This window comes from Oncorhynchus kisutch, linkage group LG29 (genome assembly GCF_002021735.2).
Source record: "Oncorhynchus kisutch isolate 150728-3 linkage group LG29, Okis_V2, whole genome shotgun sequence".
NCBI lineage: Eukaryota > Metazoa > Chordata > Actinopteri > Salmoniformes > Salmonidae > Oncorhynchus > Oncorhynchus kisutch.
Window position 1 is genome coordinate 20,349,711 of NC_034202.2, and position 7,128 is coordinate 20,356,838.

Sequence of the window (7,128 nt, forward strand, 5' to 3'; positions counted from 1 at the left end):
GTAGGTGAGTAAATTTGTTCTTATATTTTTTGTAATTCGCAGAATTCAGGGGAGAGGGATTTGTGAAAAATGTTTTATAACACTAAACCAATGTTTCCAGAACCCTTCTGCTGCTCTCTTACGTAGTTTAACTAAGGGTGAAATACAGAATTGAAAGATATGAGAAAAGTCTGGTAAGCAGACTCCACATCAACCTGATTATAAAATACTTCCCATGAAATATTATCAATCAACATCTTATTAAAGTGCTCACAATTACTTTTATTGAAGGGGTCAGAAATGTCAGTATAAAGTATACTGGTATTAGCCACATCATAAACATTTGTGACCACACCGCTATATGTGAAAGTGTGCGACCTTTACTGAGAGAAAGACAGTCCTCATCTCTTATCTGATATTGATGTGATTCAAATGCCTCCGACATCACATCTGATGTAATCCTAGTCTGGATTAAAGGACCAATCAGGCTCTCTCAGTGTGTGTGCATGCTTGTGTTTGGCATGTAGCCACACACTAGATAACACACATGCCTGAGTGCACGACAAACATGAAGGAGTCCTGTTGAGGGTTTAGTTTATTTTATTGTTTATTAAGGTGTACAAATTGGCAGCTAAGAGCTGAATTGCAGTGTACAGTCAATCTAAATAAATAAGCTAATAATTTAAATAGACAAATATTTAAATCATGGGAAATCGTGTGATTGTGAGGATCGAGGGAGCGTCATGGTCGATCACACCCAGTTGAAAACCTCTGGAGTTTTGGTCAGGATCAGCCAAGGGGAGACTGCCAAGGGGAGGAAGGCTGGAACGGTGTAAATGGAATCGCATCAAACATATGGAAACCATACAGTTCCACCCAGTCCGCTCCAGCTATTACCACATGCACGTCCTCCCCAATTAAGGTTACACCAACCTTCTGCGGATCAGACATGTCCAGACATGGAGTAATGACGACTTTTGTCCGCAGCGCAAATGGTCTCTGTAGCCGGTAGTTAGCCAGCTACTCCACAACCACCACCAACATGCAGCACCCACCTGGGTGATTGCTGGCAGCCATTGGGACACTGGAAAGCTCACTGCACTTTGGCAATAGTCCAAAGTAGCCTTGTAGTTCTCCCCAGCATCTGCATACATCTGCTACCATCTAAGTTGTCCTCTCTTGGCGCTTGCTTCAGGCTCCTCCACTCAACATAAACCTAGCATTCAAATCAAAACATCCAAACCAACAGTCCAACTAAATGATTTGCTTGACAGTTTTGAATCACTGTGGTGGTTTTAGACAATTATAAACATGGTTAATTATTTAAATATATCTTTGAAATGCAATCAAAAACAACTAAATATGACTAATATTTTTACTATTTACAGAAGCGATTCTGCGATGCTGACTTTGAGGAGAGATAAAGACTACAAATGAATCACCCAGACAGGTCTAAATGACTGCAGGTTAGGATCCAAGATCTGTATTTACAGGAATCTTCATGCTCCAGAACTATTACAGCGTGGAATCGGATTCTTCTATGTTAACATATTAGAGCCTGGAACTCAGTTTGGAAAATTATAACCTGCCTCTGGCATCAGCAGGGGGGTGGTTTTAGCTCAGTTTAGATTATGATTATGAATGATAGTGGTTTTTACACATACAGGCTGAAAGGAGATGACGGGTCTAATTCCCTACGTGTGTGTGTGTGTGCACACATATGTGACCGACCAGCTCGGTCTTACTGTATGTAGCAAAATTTTGAAATTGTGTTTTTTACATTGGATAAAAGTAAACACTCAGAGCTACAAAATGGCATATCACACATTACAGTTGAGGAACAATGGGAAAGTAATTTAACTTTAAAAGTTGATAAACTTGTAAACTCACTTTTGAGAAAATGGCCTTTGAATGTTTTGGTACTACTATTGGAGAGCCCTTCTTTATCTACACCCATTCATCATCGTTCACACTCTCCTGAGCTTTAACCCCATCCATCTCTTTAAGGCAGGTATTCCCAAAGCCCCAGGGGTACACAATGCCGTTGGGGGTGCCCCTCAATTATTTAAATTTTTTAAACAATTTCAAACAGTACATTTATATTTTCCAACGGTAATATACATTTGGGTAAGGTTTTTTTCTCACCTGAGTAGCCTTGTTTCACTAGCAAAAATAAAACTAAACCATCTAGTGTTCAGCGAAATAACAACACAATGTCAAATACAGGTAGCCTAGTCAAATAATGAACATCCAATCACATTAACTGTTACTCTCCCGCGGGAAACCTTCACAAATGTGCAGACATTTAGAAATAAAACATGACAATTTGAAAAATAAGCCACAAGAGTTTTGAGTGAGAATAAGGATGACTTTCAAGAAGCAAGACATGTATAAAAGCAACAGATACCATTAATAAGAAGGGGCTATAAGCATCTTATATGGTGAGCTACCGAGTGGCTAAGACAGGCAAGCCCCATACTATAGGCAAGCCCCAAAAAATATTTTTGGGATCTCTACATTTAGGTCTCCTAATTTAAACCCGATCAAATTTGTTTGGCATCGACTGAAAGCATTCATCTGTAACTCTGCCAAGCAGACAAGCAAAGATGAACTGGTCAAGGCCATAAAGATGTTGTGGCTAGAGAAATTGACGATACAACAATGCAACAAATACATTGATCATCTCAGCAAGATTTTACCAGTGGTCGTGGAGCTGGGTGGAAGTGTGACAAATGTAGTTTATATAAACATCTGCATTTGAATGTATTTTTTTATGTATTTTATTAACAAAAGCATAAAGATGTTGACAAAATACTGTTTTGAATTAGAAATGTATCACTTTAAAGTACTTAAGCATTGAATACATTGCAAACTGAGGCGTTTTCACAACAGTAGCCGGGCTATAAAAAGTATATTGTCCTGCTAATAGGAAACATTTGCGTGATGGGCTACAGTCGTGAAAACACAGCATCTTGTTTACACCTTGTTTACATTCTTTATTGTAACCACAATGTCACAATTTCTATCTACCTTTCCAATTACTTTTAGAGTTTGGGAATTACAAATGTGCGCTTTTCATTATTAGTTACATTGCATGTTCAAACTAAAACACTCTTTTTTCTTGAAATGATTGTTTTATGTAGGATGCTACATTTTGACCAGTTGCAATTGTAAGTAGGCCTAATAAAAACAATCCTACTTCTATTAGGCTGTCAAGCCTCATAGCCTACCTCAGCCAGTTTAGTTATTTTACATAGGTCTAGGCTCTGAAGAAATAGACTCCAATTAAGCCCTCTTGTTGTTTGTAAAGTCAAATTAAAATGAATATTGTTGAAATGAATTGCTTGACTGGTATAGGTTTTCTTCATCTGTTGGTGTGCAACACTTGCATAACAAGTTAACTATATTTTCAGCACCAGCCACTGTTCACCTATTGATTGCTCTGCGGTTGCCGCCTATGGCACTCCCAGTCACGGTCGGATGTGATACAGGAGGAATTCGAACCAGGGACTGTAGTAAAGCCTCTTGAGCCGAGATGCAGTGCCTTAGACCACTGCGCAACTCGGGAGCCATGGCTACTTTATATAATTAGAAAACTATTCTCCGAATCAGTCTCAGCAGAGATGGGTAACACAGACTCCAACACAAACGATTCAGAGGCACCTGTGCCTCTCAGGATCTTCACTGGCACTAGGTCCTTACTTCCGAACAGACACAAAACCCTCTGTAATGAAAGGTAAATAGTCTGGGTCAATATGGACTTTCACATGCCCCTGAAAATGAGACAATGTGTCAGGAGTGAACTGATGTGGAACAGGTGCAGCTATCGCCGTAGGCTTAGATTTAACGTAAGCGCACGTACTGAATTTAACCCTATCCCTGAGAACCGGACATTCGTTTTTCCAATGACCCGAACCTTGACAGTAGTGACACTCTTGACCAAAGTCAGCATTACCACGGGAGTCAGGCTCAAACCTAGTTGAATGAAACTCTGCCATGGACCAAAGTATCTCGGTGAGTGAGGCCCAAATCTCTCCGAACGCCCCCAGTCACTCCTAATATGGGACTCTGCAAAGACACTTTTGGGAGTCAAGACATACTTGTCCGCCAAAACTGCAGCTTCGGCGCCAGTCTTTACTTTTCGTTCGTTAATGTACGTGGCTTTTTGATCAGGGATTGTGTTCTTAAATTGCTCTAGCATAATCAGATCACACAGCCCTTGGAAAGTCATAACTGCACAGGCAGAACACCAGTGATTAAACTGTGAAGATAACTCTTGCGCAAACTCAATATGAGTCTGTTTATTATCTCTTTTTAAAGTTCTAAATCGTTGGCGGTAAGCCTCAGGGACCAATTCGTAAATCACAGCCATTTTAACCTTGTTATAACGGACACTGTCAGCTACACTAAGAGCTGAAATGCTTCCTGCTCTTTACCAGTGAACACACTGCAACATTAAAGTGCGGTCAGAATCAGACCAACTCCTAGCATCAGCAACACGCTCAAACAATGAAAAGAATATCTCAGGGTCCTTCATTACATTTTGGCAACACCCGTAAGTTCCCAACAATATCAAATGTGTCCTGGGTACGACAAAAAGAGGAATGACCCCTAGGTAAATCTGGGTCACCTTCCCAGAGCAAACTCTCCCCTGAGAGCTTTCCTTCCCTAACCAGGTATAGCCGCTCTTGTTGCAGCTTGATTTTAGCATGCTCCATATCCTGTTTAAATTCCAATTCCTTTTCATATACGATCATGCTCTAGCTTCCCACGGCCGTGCTCTAGCTTCTCACGGCCGTGCTCTAGCTTCTCACGGCCGTGCTCTAGCTTCTCACGGCCGTGCTCTAGCTTCTCACGGCCGTGCTCTAGCTTCTCACGGCCGTGCTCTAGCTTCTCACGATCATGTTTTAGCTGTAACAGAAGCAGTTCTTTCTACTGTTCAAAAAGAAGACTACTAGGACTAACAGATGGAGCGGCCATTGTAATGTTACGGGGAGACGGCGAGTCCTCAGAAGATGCTGCCCCAGTTGTAACTACAAGAATACCATTCAACAGATTGGCCTTCAATATCAATCTAATTTCAACCTTGTAGTGTTTAGCAATCTTCAACAGCTGACTTTAGTACATCATTTTAACAGTTCTTCTGATGGAAAGCGAATAAACTCGTCTACATTAGACGCCATAGTCCGAAGTAAATGCAAAAAATATATACATCTAGCTCTTTCCCTCTGCTGAACACACCAGACCACAAGAGAAGTGACAATCACACTGGCACCACAGAAGAAAGCTGAGATATATATGGAGCTTCCCCAAAACCTACAGTTACTCAACCCTAGGCTTCGTGCAGATTTGCAGTGGGTATTTACGCACTGTAGCCTGCTGGCAAGGAAATAAACCACCCAGCACGCTGGCAGATTCCCCCAAGCAACAGATGTGCCCCCGAGACATCTGCTCAGTCCACAGACACCAAACAGAAATAACAAACAAAATAACCATGCCCAACGTATTCCAAAGTGAAACACGTTGCTAAGCCTAACAGGGGATAAAGAAAGGCTATAGCGTCACTACCCTGCCCACTGAGGTACACAGCCAATTGTACTCACCTCCTCGGACCAATGTCCCAACAGCGAGTAGAGCAAGAGTCTCCAGCCTGGGCAGGGGCCTGAAACTAACCAATACACTCTCTCCAACGCAGCACACAACCAACCAACCACCGCTGTGGCAAGTTTACCAAACAAACGAAGGCAACTAATACTGGGAACCAAACATTACAACTCAAACAAGCTGTAACAAAAGATGCAAAACAAAGCACCTACAGAGTTCTCAAACATTAACATTAACTTTTCTCCCAAACACAACACACGTACTAGTAAGCCCAACAACACTAGTATTAGTCCTTCGTAATGCAACAAAGTGCTATACGCCAAAATGTCTAGGAACCAACCGTATGATCCCGGACGAGCCCCCACTTGTCACGAACAGGATCAAAGTTCATAACAAAAAAAGGAGACAACGTGGAGATACGGAATAACAAAATATATTTACTAACTAAAGTAAATGAATGGGGAAGAGGTGCATTTATCCTGGGACACACCAGAGCCCAGGTGTGTCCCATTTCTCTGACGACCCTCCCGGCTCCACCCACCGACAACCTATTAAGGAAAACAAGAGCAAAGAGAAAGAATTCGGCAGACAGATTGGGACGGTGGTCACAATATATATATACTTTTTTGTCAGAACATTAACTGTGTGGAAAGATAGATACAAATGATTCGTTGCAAGTTGGGAAGGGGGGGTTCACACCTAGCTTAAATTGGGGGGGTCACACCTAGCTCGGCTATTAGACAATTCTTTAGTAAAGGTTGAATAAAGGTTGAATCCCCTTTCCACATGTTAAAGATTCCTATTGTTGATTTTTTTTGTCTCCCTTACTAACGACGCCTTTTGCCTATTTCCTGCCTGTACCTTAGCCTATTGGATTTCCTGTTATCAACCTATTGCCTGATCTCCCGGACGACGTTACTAGCCTTTTCCCTGCCTGTACTGTTGCCTTGTTGGACCCCTGTGTATGACCTTCTGCCTGCCCCTGAACCCAGCTACCTGCTTCCTCCTGTGGTCCTTTACAATAAACCCCTGCTGAGCCCTGCGCTTGAAACCAGCTCTCTGTCTCCCATCGTGTTCATTACTAGAGCATTTAAATTCTACAACCACCTAAAAGGAAGCAATGCCCACACATTCCACCACAAAGCCCTCAACTTCAGAGAGATTAACCTAGACAAGAGTCTCCTCAGCCAGCCGGATCTGGGGCTCTGTTCACAAACAGACCCCACAGAGCCCTAGGACAGAAACACATTTAGACCCAACCAAACTGGTTCTAAACAGAGAGTACACCGTGGCAGAATATTTGACCACTGTGACTGACCCAAAATTAAGAAAATCCTTGACTATGCACTCAGTGAGCATAGCCTTGCTATTGAGGGAGGCTGCCATTGGCAGACCTGGAAGAGAATGCCCACAAAATGAGGTGGAAAGGTGGAAACTGGAAACTGATCTACACTTCCTAACCTGCCAAATGTATGACCACATTAGAGACACATATTTCCCACAGATCACACAGACCCACAAAGAATTTGAAAACAAATCAAACAT

At 42.1% G+C, this 7,128-nt stretch overlaps 1 long non-coding RNA gene across 1 annotated transcript; it reads right to left on the bottom strand.

Annotated features, from left to right (window-relative positions):
• Positions 1-561: 561 nt before the first annotated feature.
• LOC109873752 (uncharacterized) lies at positions 562-6,044 on the bottom strand. The gene is made up of 3 exons (XR_002252625.2): positions 5,924-6,044; positions 913-1,195; positions 562-801 (listed from the first exon to the last, which is right to left on the bottom strand). It is a non-coding gene; the product is annotated as an uncharacterized LOC109873752 (long non-coding RNA).
• Positions 6,045-7,128: the final 1,084 nt, after the last annotated feature.